The following is a 17138-nucleotide window of genomic DNA, read 5'->3' as shown; positions in this document are numbered from 1 at the left end:
GTATTTTCTTACATTCAGTTTCCCTCCAGATCATCAGCATTCTCTTAATGTTGTCAAATGTTTGCCTCCCCTTCACAAAACCACACTGACCCATATCTATCAAATTTGGCATCACTTTTGCCATTCTTTTAGCCATTATATACATAGACACTTCATAATCATGGTTTTATATCGAAATGGACCTATATGAAGCTGGATCTGATAGATATGTACCTACTTTATGTATTACAGCTACTACTGCTTTCTTCCAGGATTTATTTATTTATTTATTTAGCATTTGTTAACCGAGGAAGTCCGACTTGGAATGAAGCCATTTTTCAATGAAGGCCCGGGGAGAAATGCTCCAGATGCATGTCTTTCTAATGTGGGAGGAAACTGGAGTACCCGGAGGAAACCCACACTAATGCAGGAAGGACATGCAGACTCCATACAGAAGGCACCCCAGCCGAGAATCTAACCGGAGAACCTCTTGCTGTGAGGCGACAACGCTACCGGTGCACCACTGCACCATCCATGCGATGTTGGTACTTCTCCTCCTCTTAAAATACTGTTACATAAAACCTTCCAGATCTTTATCATTTTTTTCCCTCCTAGCTTCCAAACTTTCACAGGAATACCATCTACTCCTGGGGACTTTCCAGTAGATTGGTTAGACATCGCCATTTTTATTTCATCTCCTCCTATCCTAACTGTTTGTTACTGAGCCTCATCTACCTCTAACCTTGGCATATTTAATTTTTCCATAAACACTTCCATTTGTAGCTTTTCTTGATTTCCATATTTCTCTGCTTTATACAGATTTTCACAGAATTTCCAAAATATTTCTATTACTACAGGATCTCTTTATCTTCCTTGCTATAGGATCCCTAAGCTTGGCCAGAGCCCTTTCCACTTTATGTTGCCTGAGTTGTTGTGCTAAAAGTTTTTTGTGCTCTAGTTACTATCTAAACATAGTTGCTTAACAGCAATCTTTCTAAACTCATGTATATTATCGAGATAATCTCTTATTTTCTGTTTAGCATTCTACAGTTTTTACACTTCTTGTTCTGTGGGATTCTCCCTATTTTGCAATAATTAAAATGTATGTCAGTCCATCTAAATAATTCTTATTTCTTAACCACATCTCCCTTCCTTAAATTTCTCTATTTTCAAAAAATAGGTGAGAAAGTGGCTGTGCTCATCTGTATTTAATTACCCTGTGTTTTATTTTAGTTATTATTGGCGCAGGATCTGAAATAGTTACAAATGCGTATCAAGACCTTCAATTAAATGCACATGTTCCTGTGAAATGTAAATTCTATCTAGCCTAGCCCAGTTTCTGTATCTTGGGGAATAATGTGTAAATTCACTCTGAGCTCCTAGTACTGATATCACATCTTCTATGCCAAATACTTTCATAAATTTCTTCAAAAATCTACCCTTCTTTGTTATTTTTCCCTTCTGGGTCCCCCAGACACATCTTCACTGTTGCAAATCAAACTCCAGTCCCCATCTATAAGTAATATTCCTTGCCGAAAGCTTATTATTTCTCCCAGAATTTTCTTAAGCTCCATTATAGCAGTTTTCGGTGGACGATATATACACGCCAGTGTAATCCTCCTCCCTTGCCAGTTGCCCTTAGTACTACAAATCTACCATTATTATCTTTTGTATCCTCTTCTATCACTACTGGAGCTCCTCTTGCAATTAATATAAGTACTCCTCTCTTCCTTTGCCCCAGTATTCCACAGAATAACCATCCTGAAAACCTTTCTTTATCAAATTCCCATGTTCATTTCTTTCCAATTGTGTCTCCTGTAACATAGCTAGTTGCACTATACATTTTAAATGCAGTTCACTACTCTTTCTTGTTTATATTTATCTGTGAGACCAATGATATTCAAAGACATTACAGAAAGCATCATTTTCTTGAAAAGTTATTATTCCTACCTTTTATGTACAACAACTTTTTTGTTAAATGTCTGGTTCCATCTTTTGCGTTACATGAGCATACTGTTTGGCAGACTTAATATTTTATATAGTTGTTTCCTGTCATCTCCATTTGAGCCTATATCACATCTTTAACAAAAAACTTTTGGCTTTACTGAAAGCCCTCAAACAAAAATACAAACACACCCATAATACCCCCAAACCAATAAACTTAATAATAACACACAAAACTATGCACATTTTCAAATACTGAAGTTTTACCCTCCAAGTAGGAGCAAATCCTGCAAAATGATATACACACAGACTTGAGATAACTTAAAAGAAAGGTTATTCATGCAAAGATGCATGGTACAGCCTGCATTTCTACTAAGTGCTGCCTGGCTTTGTCTTATCTTTAGAACTCTCTCAGCTGGGAAAACACTTGAATGCTTTCAAAAAACATTTCTCCAAGCCATTTCTCTCTATCAGATTGCTTCCTACATATGAGAACCGGACATAAAACTTCCAAGTATACATTTGTTTACTAGAAAAAAGCCTTATAATATTTAAAATTATGTTTCATTTACTTGCTTTCTCTTAAAATGTATTACTAGACTAAACGAAAGGCTTTAACCCAGTATTTCTCCTATGCAAAAATTAAAAAAAAAATAGACTATTTTTTCATTTGTCATGCTCTTTTAACCAGATATTTCTTCTTCTATTTGTTTTTTACATTGCAGTGCCTGCATTTCTTAAAAGTGAATAAGAAGAACAAGAGAAGTGAGAGAGAAAACAAACAGGACCTATTTACATTAGTATCCCCATTACACTTAAAAATTACTGAGAAAACTTTACCTTATAGCATGCAAAGAAAATCATGCACTATTAACATAGTATCATGAAAAAAAATGTTTTACTTACAGTTAACTTTCTCCCTCCTCTTCCCCTCTCCTGAGTATTTTTCTGAACATTAATGAAATGAAGTGGGGCATATGCTTTAGAGTCCCCTGCAAGTTTAACGAAGTCCCAAAAAGTCCAATATTTCCATATTATCGTTTTCTGTTATACTTCACAAATATAACTATTTCTTTGTAATTCCATATTTGTCAATTTCCAAGTTACTGACTTTATTCTCCAAACATTAATGACATGAAGTAGGGAACATGCTTTAGAGTCCCTAACAAGTTTAACAAGTTCAAGAAAGTCCAATATTTCCAGTTTTTCTTGTTCTGTCATGTTTCACAAATATAACTGTTGCTTTGTAATCTCACATTTGTCAGTTTCCAAGCTACTGGTTTTATTCCTGTTAATGTCTATCTTTCAAATCCTGTCTCTGCTTCATTTCCAACATATTCTCAATTCTTCTAGTTGACTCTTGTGTTTATTTCCTTCTCTCAAGCACTTTCCATTGAAACACTGGAAATGTTTCACTGGCACAGTCTCTCTAAGGTCTTTATTACAAGAAGAACAAGAAGCAGAATCTCCTTCTGTTTCACAGCTCAATTTTTGTTGGACAAACTTTTGTATTTCTTTCTTAATATGTACTTCATCAAAATATGATTTTGTCTGTCCAGGGAAACATATTTTGAATATACCTGGGTACAGCAGCTTGAATCTCATGCCTACTTCTCAACATTCCCTGAATAATGGAATCAAGTTATTCCTCTTTGGCCTGGTGTACAATGAATAGTCATTCTCCACAAATACTCTACAGACTCACGTTTTAGTAATTTGTCTTTCTGCCACAGTTTTCTCAGAATCATCTCCTTCTGCTGGTAAGATTGCATCTTTACTATTAAAGGTCTAGGTTGCTTTTTCATGGCCAGGTTTGGAGCATGCACCCAATGTGCTCTTTCAATTAATAATTCCTGCTGTAGAATACCAGTCCAGGTGCTTATTTGTGCTTTCATAAAATTTTAATACAGTCTGTTTCTTCCGGTTTCTCTGATATAGCAGAAAATCTCTGGTTTTCCCTACACGCACTGTCCTCTAATTCTATTATTTTTTGAAATGTCTCTTCTTGTGCAGTCTCCTAGTCAGCCAGTCTTTTCTTCATGTTGACCTCTGAGTTTTGCTGTTTTATCACCTTACCTGAATATCTGTTTAAAGCTTCTTCCATTTTTTTCCAGCCTTTTACTGTTTGAGTTGCTATACTCCATCAGTGTTTTATTTATTTTAATCAGGTCTGTATGGAGTTGCCTTATACTTTTCCCTCTAGGTTACTGGAAGTCATGTCTGGAGCTTGCACTGCTTTTTGCTGAACAGCTGCAGTACTTTTTCCAGGTAGTGTTTTTCATCACTTTTTGTAGCTGATTTTTCCTTCAAGTCCTCTGTATTTCTTTTTTTCTGGCATCCAGGCAGTGCACTTACTAGCCAGTTACTGTAATTTACACAAAAATTTAGGTCCACTGGCTTTCTCTGCTATGTTTCTGTTTTCACCTGGGAGAGCTAGAATTAAGCTGTTACTCAATGTGCAGCCATCTTAGAAGTCCCTTGGCATGGCATTCTTGATCCAGTGGCAGCAGCCCTCATTGTACTCAGATAGTAGCATGAACACACACACCCACACACATACACTCAAAGGGTGGGCACAGGATACTTCATGGTAACAGCAGATGCTCATTTCAGTCATAAGGGCATGGGGTTAGAGCCTAACTAAAAATACACACAAAGCTGGGATGCCAATGAGGGCACACAAATGCAACAGCTGCTTGGATGACAACCCCTCCAGTCAAAGTTTGCTCTTGTGCCAGGGAACAGGGGATGAATAGGCCCAGGACCTATTCGGGGAGGCCAGATGGTCAGCAGACACAGAGGAAAAATAACCTATGAAACAACTTTTGGTTCTCACTTTTCAAGCATTACACTCAGCTAGACCAAGTCTACATAAAAGCTGATAGTGTGCTATCACTTATCTCAGTTGCTCCACTCATACAGTAGAGACTGCAGGTGATTCCCACATATCATTTGGAACAGTCTCATTTAACTTCTTTCACTCATCTTGCTCCCTACCTGTGGAATTCCATATTCTAATGGTGATGATCTGAGCCCTACCTGAGCCTCTTCAACGTCTTCCTGAAACCCTTCTTATTCTATGGATTATACTCTCAGTTAATCTGTAACTCTTTACCAGCTATTTCTGTGTTAATATAATTTTAATACTGATTTTATAACCTTTGTCATGTTCAATAAACCAATGTTGTATTGTGCTATTTGTTTTTAAGTACATTAATACTCTACTCCTAGGCTCTTTCCCCCCTCCCCTGAGTTTTCTTGGCTTACCATTGTATTTACTCAGTTAGGCCACCAGGTGGCAAGGTTCAACCACTACCTATCTTTTAATACATGCCAAAAGTACTGTAACTGTTCTATTAATTTACCACTGCCCTGTTTTAGCCCTATTAATACTTACTATATTCTACTAAACTGCTACTGCCCTGTTTTCAGCTCCTATCCCCTGTCAACCCTCTGCATCCTTCTAATTTCACGCACACACTGCCTTATGCCAGTGCCTCCTTACCTCTGAGCTAATGATCAGCTTCACTGATAACCTTTTGCTGGCTTTCTTCCTTCTCCTTGGCTCTACCTGCTCCGTTCACCCTGCGGGCTCACTCCACTCCCCTACCCTGTCCCCAATTTCCACCCACCCCCACTACTTCTACTTTTATTTCAACCACTTCCCACCCACTCAAGACAACCATCCAGTCAAAGCCTTCCCCTCTTTTCCCCTCTTCTTTTCAACCACAGTCAACCATCCAGTCAAAGCCTTTCCCGCTTTACCCCTCCTCCTTTCACCCAGTCAACCATCCAATTAAAGCCTTCCCCTCTTTACCCCTCCTCCTTTCACCCACAGTAACTGTGGTGGTGCTGCGGTAGCGTTGTCGCCTCACAGTAAGACGTTGTCCTGTTCGATTTTCAGCTAGAGCATCTTCTGTGTGGAGACATGCGTGAATGGGTGTACCTTCGTTGAAGGTTGTGCATCAGGGCTGGCAACTCGGCATGTAAAAATCTACTGCCAATCATTAGCGGACCGGAGTTCCGCTGTGGCGGCCCCTAAAAGCCGAAAGACACAACAACAACAACAACTAATTTAATACATCACTCTTTCACTACCCGCCTCAGCCCACAGCTCTTCTCTCCAACTTCAAATCCTCCCATATTAAACTACCTTTTTCTAACCATGCTTTCCTTACTGTTCCTAACACTCCAAACCCCCATCTCCCACCTACTACTCCTAACAACGTTATACCATGCCAGCCCCTAGACCTCCAATCAGCTTCCACTGTCTACTCCTTACCATACTCCCACACAAACCATCTCCTCCCTCACACAAATAATCATTTCTTTTCCATCTCCTCCTCCCTGTTTCAGCTCAACCCTGTGAATATTTTTAATCCTAAAATTATTTCCACTACTGCTAAGACACTTACTCTTAAACAAATACTAGACCATCCAGAATACCCTAAATCCAAACCAAAACACACTAAAATAACTTCCTTCAATAACCTTGTCTTAGCTGAAGACATTCAACCCAACCCCAGGCCTAATCCACCCATACATAACAATGACCCTCTCCCTTCGTCTAACCTCTCATCCCCCTACAATACTCTTAAATTTTTCACACTCAGTGCCCAAAGTCTCAGCAACAAAGCACATCAGTTTCAAGCATGGCTAAGTCATAACCAACCTGACATTGTAGCCATCTCTGAAACTTGTCTCAAACCTTTTGAAACCCTACCCTCTGGATTTCACACTCTTAGATGTGACCGCCCAAAGTTCTCCAGTTTGATCCTCGGCTGGGGTGCCTTCTGTGCGGAGTCTGCATGTCCTCCCTGTGGTCGCGTGGGTTTCCTCCGGGTGCTCCGGTTTCCTCCCACATCCCAAAGACATGCTGTAGGTGGATTGGACACTCTAAATTGGCCCTAGGTGTGCATGTGTGTGCCTTCTGTGGAAGGTTGGGCACTGGGCTGGTAACTCAACACTGAAAATTCCACTGCCAATCATGAGCGGACAGGTGATCTTCTGTGGCGACCCCTAACTGGGAAAAGCTGAAAGTAGAAGAAGAAGAAGATGTGACCGCCCAAAGAAAAAAGGTGGAGGCATTGCATAAATCTATTCCAATCTACTTACCTTAATTCCCCTACCAAATACCATTCCTAAATTCGCCATTGCAGAACTAACATTCGGTCTATTAAAAATTAATAATCACACAAGCCTCTGTATCATCACCCTTTATATCCCACCTGGAAATAACTTCTCAACCCTTGAAGACATACTCCAATGGGCCGCTGCTGAAATTAATCTTGAAACATACATACTAGGTGATGTAAACATCGACTGGAATAAAATCAACAGTCCTATACCCTCACTGTCCATTAACCTCTTAAACTTTAGCCAAGTAACCCACTCCATCACCAGACCCAATAAAACAAATCCCCCAGGATCCACTCTTGACTGGATCTTAGTCACCCACCCAAATAAAATTGCCAACTCTGACACCATCCCTGACTCTATTAGTGACCACCTCCCAGCTTTCATTTACCATGTAACATCCTCCCATCCACACCAACAACAAAATATATTCAGACCCGCAACCTTAGTAAATTTGACCCCAAAACCTTCTTTAACTATCTCAAACAAATGAATTGGAACATCCTAAAAACCCTTCCACTCGATAAAGCCATAGACCACTTTAATTCTACTTTCCTAGACTCTCTAAATTCCCCAGCTCCACTAAGGAAAAAAAGAATAAAAACTATAACTGCCCCTTGGCTAACCAAAGAAACAAAGCAAATTATGCATCAAAGAGAGAAATCCTGGAAGCTTTACTAAAAGAATAAACTTCCCAAAACCCTTCTCCAATATACACAGCTCTGTAACTTTGCAAAAAAACAAATCTTCAAAGACAAAAAAATCCTACTAAACTAAGCTCCAGTCCAACCATCCCCAAAACCCTAGGCTTTTTTGGAACTCCATAAGCTCACTCCTCAACCCAGGCTCCAAAAATAACCCCTGTCCGGACCCAAGTAAATTTAACCTCAAATTAGCCTCACTATTCAACTCTTTCTTTAGAGTAAATATCTGACCTAACGAAAACTTTTCCCAACAACGGCCCATCTCTCCTACATTCCACCTCATATAAGTCCCCAAATAATTTCCCCCCTATGTTTGAGCTTAAACCTGTCTCCACTAACTACATAAAAAGACTTCTATCCAAACTTAAACCCTGCTCCAATGCACCTGACAACATCCCCTCTTCCTTTCTCAAGTCTGCTGCCGATGGTATAGCTCTCCCAATTAGTATCCTAATTAACAGATCCATAAAGGAATCCTATGTCCCTAAACTCTGGTATTCCACCTTTATACTTCCTCTCCACAAGGGAGGCAAAAACACTAGCATTTCAAACTTCCGCACTATAGCTCTTCTCTCTCCAATCTCTAAAATCCTAGAAAAATGCATCCACCTCCAACTTATGCCATTAATGACTAAAAACCAACTTCTTACCCCTACACAACATGGCTTCCGACCAGGATATAGCACCATAACAGCTCTACTCTCATTCTTAGAAAATGTCAATCAAGCCAGAGATTCTGGGAACTTAGTATCCACAGTGCTCCTAGAGCTCTCTAAAGCATTCAATACCATTTCCCATAAGGACCTTCTAAGTCACCTCTCAAACCTAAATCTCTCCCAAAACACTCTTTCCTAGTTCTCAAGCTATCTGTCAGATAGATCTCAGGCTGTGAAATGGAAAAAAGGCACCTCACCTTTCTTACCCACCCCTACCGGAGTACCACAGGGGTCCATCCTTGGAACAATGCTGTTTAACATCTTTATCAATAACTTTCAACTCTGCTATTCCAAATGCCAAAGTCATCCAATATGCAGATGAATCTACAATTGTCTGCTCTGCCTCTAACCTCCCTGAACTCCTGTCTAAAACTCAGACTGCCTTCTCAACTACTGAGATCTGGATCCGCCAAAATCACCTTTCTCTCAATGCTAACAAATCTAAAATACTACTATTCACACCCTTAAAATCTTTCTCTTTTTATAAAAATTCCTTCCAAGTCCTTAGCCAAAGCAACTCTCTGATCGAAGTTGTTCCCTTTGCCAAACTGCTCGGTGTAACTGTAGACGAACACCTCAAGTTCGACATCCACATTCAGCAAAATATAAAGAAAACCCACCAAAAACTAGGTATTCTATACAGGAACAACCATTTCCTCTCTACTTTTACCAGGCATGCTCTGGCCTCCTCTTACCTCCTTCCCTCCCTTCTGTATGGCACCCCGCTACTAAATAACCTACCCTCTTCCATCACTTCCAAACTTGAAAGCTGCTATAACAAAATTTCTACATTTGCCACCAAAGCCAAACATTCCACTCATCACTGTGTTGCCCTCCCAATCCCTCAACTGGTTAGAATTCAAAAACTACCTGGACTTCCTCCAGCTCACTACAGCACATAGACTAATATTTAACCCAACCAAATGCCCCACTCTAACATCATTCCACCATACACCCCAAATAGAACTCTCAGATCTGAACACCAAAACTTAATTACTGTCCACAAACCTAAGTATTCTGCTGGACAACTTCTCATCTCCTTAGGTAAGAAATGGAACTCTCTCCCTGCCACACTAAGGACAATGTCAAACACAAACAACTTCAAAACTCAGTTTTACACCTACCTCTCCTCCAAAAGGAAATGTAACTGCATTCTCCCTACCTAGAACTCTTTAACAAAAGCCCCTGGGAGGGTATCCTCCTGGGTTCCTAAGCACCTTATAGTTGGCTATAACCTTCTATAGCTAATTCCCATCCGATCTCTCACACTCTGTAAATATTGTAAATAGCTTCTGACTTTTGACTTTAACTGTGTGAATTTGTTAAAATGTGTCTCCATGACATTTTTCCACTATGGGCAATATTACTTACGCTTTGTATTATTTTATATGTATTTGTACTTGTACTTTTATTTTTATTGGACTGCTATCTTTATCTGTTTCATGGAACTTTACTCCCCTGGCCTCCACTGAAAATGGGCTCTCTGGGCCCAGTGGACTTCACCGGTAATCAAACTGGAAATAAATAAATAAATACCTAGAATGTTAGTGATTTGTGATTTATAATGACCCTAATCTTAATTATACTTCTTTTCTGTTGAATTGGATATGAACTTGCTGAGACCAGGTTGATTATGGAATTAATGGACCTAGTTTTGCAAAATAATTACTTGTACATTGAAGGAGAGCATTACATGCAGGTGCGTAGCAATAGGCAAGTTTTATGCACCTATTTTGCCAATATGGTTTTAAAAACCTGGGAATACAAATATATTCACAATTCTCAATAAAGTAAATATTGCAGTTATTACAAACACTACCTATATGATATTTGTATCTTTTAGACAGGAAATGAGATGGTCCTATATGAATTTTTAGAATGCACAGAAAAAACTACCACATTCCTCAAGTTTACACATACAATTTCTTATGATATGGTGAATTCTCTAGAAGTCACTATACACAAAGTTTCACAAGAAAAGAGACTTAAGTCTACCTTATATAGGAAAAAGACTTCATACCTCCACTTTATGAGAGTGCATCCAATTCAACAAAAAAGAAGTATAGTTAAATGTCAGCTCATAAGAGTGGCACATATGATTTCAGATGTAGAAGATTTTACTGAGAGAATGTATCCGGTTCAATTTATCAATAGTATTCTAGATGAGGTTAGAAAGGGGAGAACCCAGCAATTTCTACCCATTTTAGGAAGAGAAAAATGTGACAGTTCACAGATCGTGACTAACGAACAAAATAAGGATGAACAGATGAGAAGGAAGGGAATACAGAAATGCTTTCGTAATGAATTCCACTTCCAATGCTTATAGTATTAGGAATATTATAAAATCTAACTGGAACATGTTTTTAAAGTTTTCTCATTTTCCAGGGAGTTCATTAGCACCTATTTCATCCGATTATAAGAAAGGGCAAAATATGAAAGAGATATTTGAAAATAAAAACACCTAATAAATAAGAACACTGACAAAAGAATAGGGACCTTCAAGTGTGGATCCTGTACACAGTGTAAGTACATTATTTACAATGATAAAACATTTTTGGGATGTCGGACTAGGACCCTTAATAATAAGCAACATATTAATTGACAGCATAGGTCTAATATATATTGCGCTTTGTAGTAAGTGCCCCAGTTTCTGTACAGGAAAATCAGAGCGTATCCTAAGAAAAAGAATATACAAACACATGCATTAAATTAGGAGGGGAAAGGAAAGCAACGCTCTGTTTAAACATAGTTGAAAGTGCATACATAATGGATATTCATTTTGTACTAGAAGAAGTGGATAGGGACCCGAAGGGGGATCCTTGGGAGGCAAATCAAAATATAAAGAGTTATACTAGCAGTTGGTACTGCATGCTAGTAATAAACCTGGTCTAAATGACTACATTTCTATAGCTCCAGTACTTAAACTAAGAGCAGCCAAGTTATAAGCACGTCATATTATATATATATATATATATATATAGAGAGAGAGAGAGAGAGATTTACATACATGGGTCTACTTTGTTTTGTTGAATTTCATTTCACTTACTTTCATTTCACCCCGACCACATCACTGAAAACACACATTACTGAAAACTCATTTCACTGAACTTTACTTAGTATATATGGCACTGTGTAGAGTACTGTAAGGCAAGTAAAAGGTATATGTCCTTTTCCCCACTTTAGTGTTATCCTGGAGTTAGTATATATAGTTGGGGGGTGTGGGGGGTACACCTTGTTTGTTTTATATTATATTTTACCAAAAACCTCAAAACAATACATTTTAAACAATAGATATGCATATTTATAACACCAATGACCAACTCTCTCTCCAGAAGACAATATGTACTCAAACTAAGTGGAGGGCTATGCCCCCCCACCCCAACTATATATATTAACTCCAGGATCACACTACAGTGGGGAAAAGGGCATATACCTTTTACTTGCCTTACAGTACTCTACACAGTGCCATATATACTATCTGCAGTTCAGTGAAATGAGATTCAGTGAAATGGGTTTTCAGAAGTTTGAATTTTCAGCGAAGCAGTCGGGGTGAAATGAAATTCAATAAAACAAAGTAGACCCCCCCACACACACACACACACATACATATATACATATATATGTGCATGTATATATTATAAATGTATCTTTCAAACATAAAAAAAGTTTTCATGTCATTTTTTTAAAATGTTTTTAACAGCGATGAAGTCACAACTATGTTATTGAATTTGTAAACGTTTTCATTTTTAAAAATATTTATAACATGGCCATCTTTAAAGTTAGAAAAGCAGGTATAAATGTTTTCATCACTATTACTATTACTGCATAGTAATGGCTGTTTTTTATGAAATGTTTCTATTAAGGAGGACCACACCAACAGACTCAAAAAACATGAACATGTTTATTTCATCATGGTTTGGTGTTTTCTACATTTTAACACCACTCTGGGACTATTTACAGGTTTTAAATATTTTTAAAAGTAATTTCTGAGTCTGACCACATGGGGTCTGGCATCTTGAAGTAATTCTGATTTAGTCTGCCTCTACGTATCCTACAATACAGTGCTCACCTGTAAAAAGTTACATCATGCAGGCCTTCTTCCTAAAGCTCCTGTCACTGCATTGATTTTACATGTGTACACTGCTGTCTTTCAGTCAGTTAGTTTTAAGTAACATTTCATGCAGTTCAATGACTACTTAAAACACAAGCAGTGCAAATGCCACAAAACAGACTTCCAAAGTGCTTTTCACTGCTGCTTCTTTTTAGAATGGCTAAACTGTATTTTTTTTGTGAAGCCTTAACTGACTAGTTTGACTCATCTCCCACCCCCCTTCACACCTAACTTTCCTAGCTGTCAAAGTGCCAAGGGTAATTTGAGCTGCTATCTGCTGTGAGTGACAGCTCACAGCAGGAGACTTGACTCATGTACTGTTTCCTTGTTCTAGCCTTTACTTTTTGTATGGGTAGAGGAAGGACCAGGGAGCTGCGACATCACAGCATGGGTGGATTTTTAGGACGGCCATGATGATGTCAGTGTGGGGAGGGAACTGGACAGAAAACTACCTGTATTCAGTGGCCTTGATGATATCAATGAATTGGAGACATTTTCAAGGCGGGATAAACGTTTTGTGAAAGTGAAACCACCACAGTACAGTAAGGTACTGTTCTAGTGGAGAGAATGAGTCAATTTAAAATATTTTAAACACTGTGTTGTTGTTTATTCATAGTAGGGACAATAAATAGAAAGAAAAAGGACAGAGAAGTTGAGCACTTAATAACATAATCACTTTGTCCTTTAACATTAAACTTTTTAAATAGTAGGTTGGTTCTTTCAGGAAATGAGTGATGTTAACTATGTAAAATTCACCAGGAAGTGATATACTTTATTGGTTTTTATTTAAACTGATAACCTAAGTCCTTTAACTTTATAGGATGAACACGCTGAGTGTCGTTGAATTAAAGTTTTTTTTCTTTTTGGTACATTGACGGATGGGTGGTTTTCTTCACATTTATTTCACAGTGGCAGCATTTGATAGTGTGACCTTGCATTTTCTTTTGATTTTTTTGTGACTTTTTTAGGTCGCACCTTGTCCCGCTACTTTACTTTACCCTAAGGGCTGGTAGGGGTTGCAGCTGTATCAGCCCTGGAGGCCTTTTGCAAAAAAAAAAGTCTAAAGGCATGCTTGGATGAGATACAATGAAGAGATGAAAGCAAACAATCAGGCAGCTTATGTTCAAACATGGGCAGACTGGAACTCTAAAATAAAAATGCACTAAATACTGTCATGGCTGTACCTACAAATAACAGTAACAGTGCAATCGTTACAGGAAAGGAAGCACAAACATGCCCAAATTAAACTAAAAAAATGTATACTCTTTCCCTAAGTTTCGTAATTTTGCTGCATACTTTGCTGTCCCACTTACATTTTGTGATAAAAGTGTGAAAGTTACAGTCAATAAACAATGACAATATTAAAATCAGCAAACTTTTTCTCCTCTAAACTCTTCTAATTCTATCAGGTTTGTAATATTTTAAAAGTGTCCCTGATAAGGGGTTTTTGTATCTCACTTTTTAGCTTATCACTGACAAGATTCATGACTGCAAAACAGGGGACACAACGTTTCAAAAACAAGACACAAAACAAACTTAAATGTCTAAAACTAAAACGATAACACAGTAAATCACATTGATAACATAATAAAACATTAAAAACTAAACATTAATAGTCTACAATAATTAAAGGATGGTGAATGGGTAAGGATCAGCATAATCACTCAGTCCTGTAACATTGCACACCGCAACCGTCCCTGATATAGTCAAGAGAAATACAGGTTTTCGAACTTTTCCTTAATAATGCAATGTATTATTATATAAAACAGGCTGTTTTAAACAGCAGAAATGTTAATGAAAGTAAAAAAAATCTGCAACAGACAATCTTTATTTTCAAAGTAAAGTGAAAAATAATTTTAATATTCTTTTTGTAGGAAACAATGCTATCCGCCCTACATATTTCATATACTTCGACAAGAAACACATTTTAGATGGTCAAAGAGGGACAAAGTGGCAAACCCCGAGTAGCACGTCTTGATTTAACTAAGAATTATCTACTCTACTTTGGATGGTATGGAAATTCGCCTTATGCACAGCCAAATGCTTAAAAAACGCACGACATCGGAAAAGAGCCCGTATACACCTACAAAAAAGTAGCCGTAAGTATCATTAAAATATATGTATGTCATAAACTGCTAATATGACGGCGAAATTAATCTGTAAACTGAGGCAACCCTAACTTTGGACTGTTCCTGGAAAGTTGACAGCTCACTCTGAAGCTTTACCAAGTGACATGAACAGGGTGGCATACCTCTTACCTGTACAGATTTTCCCAGAATGTCCAGATTTTTGCCTCATATTTTGGTCCGTTTTTCATAAAATTGGCAAATCATTAAAGATTGAAGTTAAAAAAACAATGACAGACATTTCAGTTTCAGATTTCATATTCAGACAAGTCATGCTAATTGTTATTGCATCAACTTTCTAAGTTTGTAAGAGCATTAAAATTGTCCCTATTTAGGGGCGTTTGTCTCACTTTTATTTATAGCTTTGGCCGTATTTCTTGCTCTAAGAGGTTGAGACGGATGGGTGTGCTGTTTACATATTTCCATTTTTGTATGATCACGGAATAATTCAAACTTTTCTGTGCGACAGCGAAGTGGATCATGTGTAATACAATTTGTAAGAAAAATCTCGTTCCCCTCCATCATTAATTTACCTGTTATCAGATAAGTTTATCTGTCCCTATTCAGAGCTACACAAGTGATAAACTGTCCTTACCCTTCACATCAAGTCACCGAGAAGTTCCTTACTTGGAAAGAGAACAGAGCACTTAGAAAGAACCGTCTGGCTGACTTACTCTTTCAGTGAAAACACTACCCTTTGGCGTTCAAGCTCATTTCCTCTATTGAAACAGTTGTCCTATGGCCCCGACTTTAAGTTAAAAAAAATGCAACTAACGTACTAAGGAAGACAAACAGCTATGAGGTGTTACTGCCAGCAGACAAGCAATACGTACCTCGCCCTCTGTCGGGCAGATGGAAAAATCTCCATGATGGGCACTAGTCCAAGCTCCACAGTTTGCCCATTCATTCCATATTATGAGATATAGTATTCCAAATTTTGGAGATGGAAGGTTGCGAGTTATGTAAAATACGTATAATAAACGCATCATACTTCTCCACTGTCCATATTTTCACAAAATGTCCAGGTTTTGCCTTATATTTCGATCTGTCCCTCATAATGTCGTGGTCTGGCAAATCATGGTGGACTGAAGCCACTAACTAAATTTTGACAGATATTTGAATTTCAGACTCCAATAGCCTTCAGAAAATGCATGCTAACACAAATCCTGTTATTGTTGTAACTTACTAAGTTTGTAAGAATATTTGAAATCTGTCTCAGTTTTTGGACTTTTGACCCACTGATCCCCCCCCCCCCCTTCCTTTTAAGGCTATGTCTAGATTTCTTGCATTAAGAATTTGTTAAATAAATTTGTTAAAGTCAGACTGTAAAATTCATCTGGCATTAAAAAATAATGACAGTCAATAACAAACAGTAATGCAGGAAGACTCAAGTATCTAAAACTCTAATACTCTAATGTACATTAGGAGGCAAAAAACCATACACAAACTTGTACAGAATTTTGTCTGATTTTATTGGTGAAACATATGACATTTTATACAGTTTACTATCAGTTTTTGCCCACCTCACTGACGTGGTCAGTGACAGGGTCTTTACATCATAGTAACTTATGAAAAAGTGCTGAGATGGTGTTTTTCAAAAATCTTTTTCCCATGAGAATATTACAGCCTTGCAAGCACCTGGTCAGTCACAATGTCCTTCCGAGGATGTAGCCAATTCAAGGCTCTTAGATTAGTTCGAATACAATGGGTGCATGTCTTCTTTAATGCTTCTCTTTGTCTCTTACTTGTTTACCAGCTGGACATTATCTCTGATAGTGCGCACAAGGCTATTCTTCTGGTGGAAGCAGGAAAAGATACACATGCACACAGATTTATTATTTTCTAACTTTGCAAAATAATCTTTACTGACAGACATGAGCCAGGTCAGCTGATCGCTGTCAAGGCCAAATTTCTAATTACACTGCAGCTTATGCTTCAAGCAATAATATGCGAGTTTATTTCTACTATTATTCTAGTAAAACAGAATTAAATGCATTACATATCATACTATTTTCAATCTTTGCTCTTCATATAGGTTTGAGCACATTTATCCCTGTCTAAAGCACACATTTCTCTATATATCTGACCACACAACTTATATATGTTTAAATGTTTGAATACACATTTTCCTAAGCAGCATATATGTAAATATATTTTTCTAGGCAGCATGTATGTAAATATATATTTTCTAGGCAGCACATATGTGAATATATATATTTTTCTAACATTCTCCCTCCTGTTAATGCATTCCATTCTATTTGAAACATAAACAGTATCATTTCATTTCTTAGCCTTTTCCTTTCAAGGACTTTTAGCTAAGTAAGTCATTTGCTTTATATTTCAGATAGGCTTTCGCTTGGTATCAACAAATTCAATTCCATGTCTTGGTACATAGTTTCAGTTACTGATATGTCAACTAAGT

At 37.8% G+C, this 17138-nt stretch overlaps 1 protein-coding gene across 1 annotated transcript in view; it reads right to left on the bottom strand.

Annotated features, from left to right (window-relative positions):
- The window catches only part of LOC122800459 (E3 ubiquitin-protein ligase RNF14-like), a 206386-nt gene extending 190880 nt beyond the window's left edge, over nt 1–15506 (bottom strand). The window contains exon 1 of the mRNA XM_044069903.1: nt 15312–15506. The gene's annotated coding sequence lies outside the window, so the exon portion shown is untranslated. The remainder of the gene's footprint in view (nt 1–15311) is intronic.
- Between the last annotated feature and the right edge of the window lie 1632 nt (nt 15507–17138).

The sequence above is a fragment of the Protopterus annectens genome, chromosome 4.part0 (genome assembly GCF_019279795.1).
Source record: "Protopterus annectens isolate FY-2018-M chromosome 4.part0, PAN1.0, whole genome shotgun sequence".
In the NCBI taxonomy this organism is placed as follows: domain Eukaryota; kingdom Metazoa; phylum Chordata; order Ceratodontiformes; family Protopteridae; genus Protopterus; species Protopterus annectens.
The sequence above is the reverse complement of the archived record's forward strand: the minus strand, read 5'-3'. Positions and strand labels throughout refer to the sequence as shown.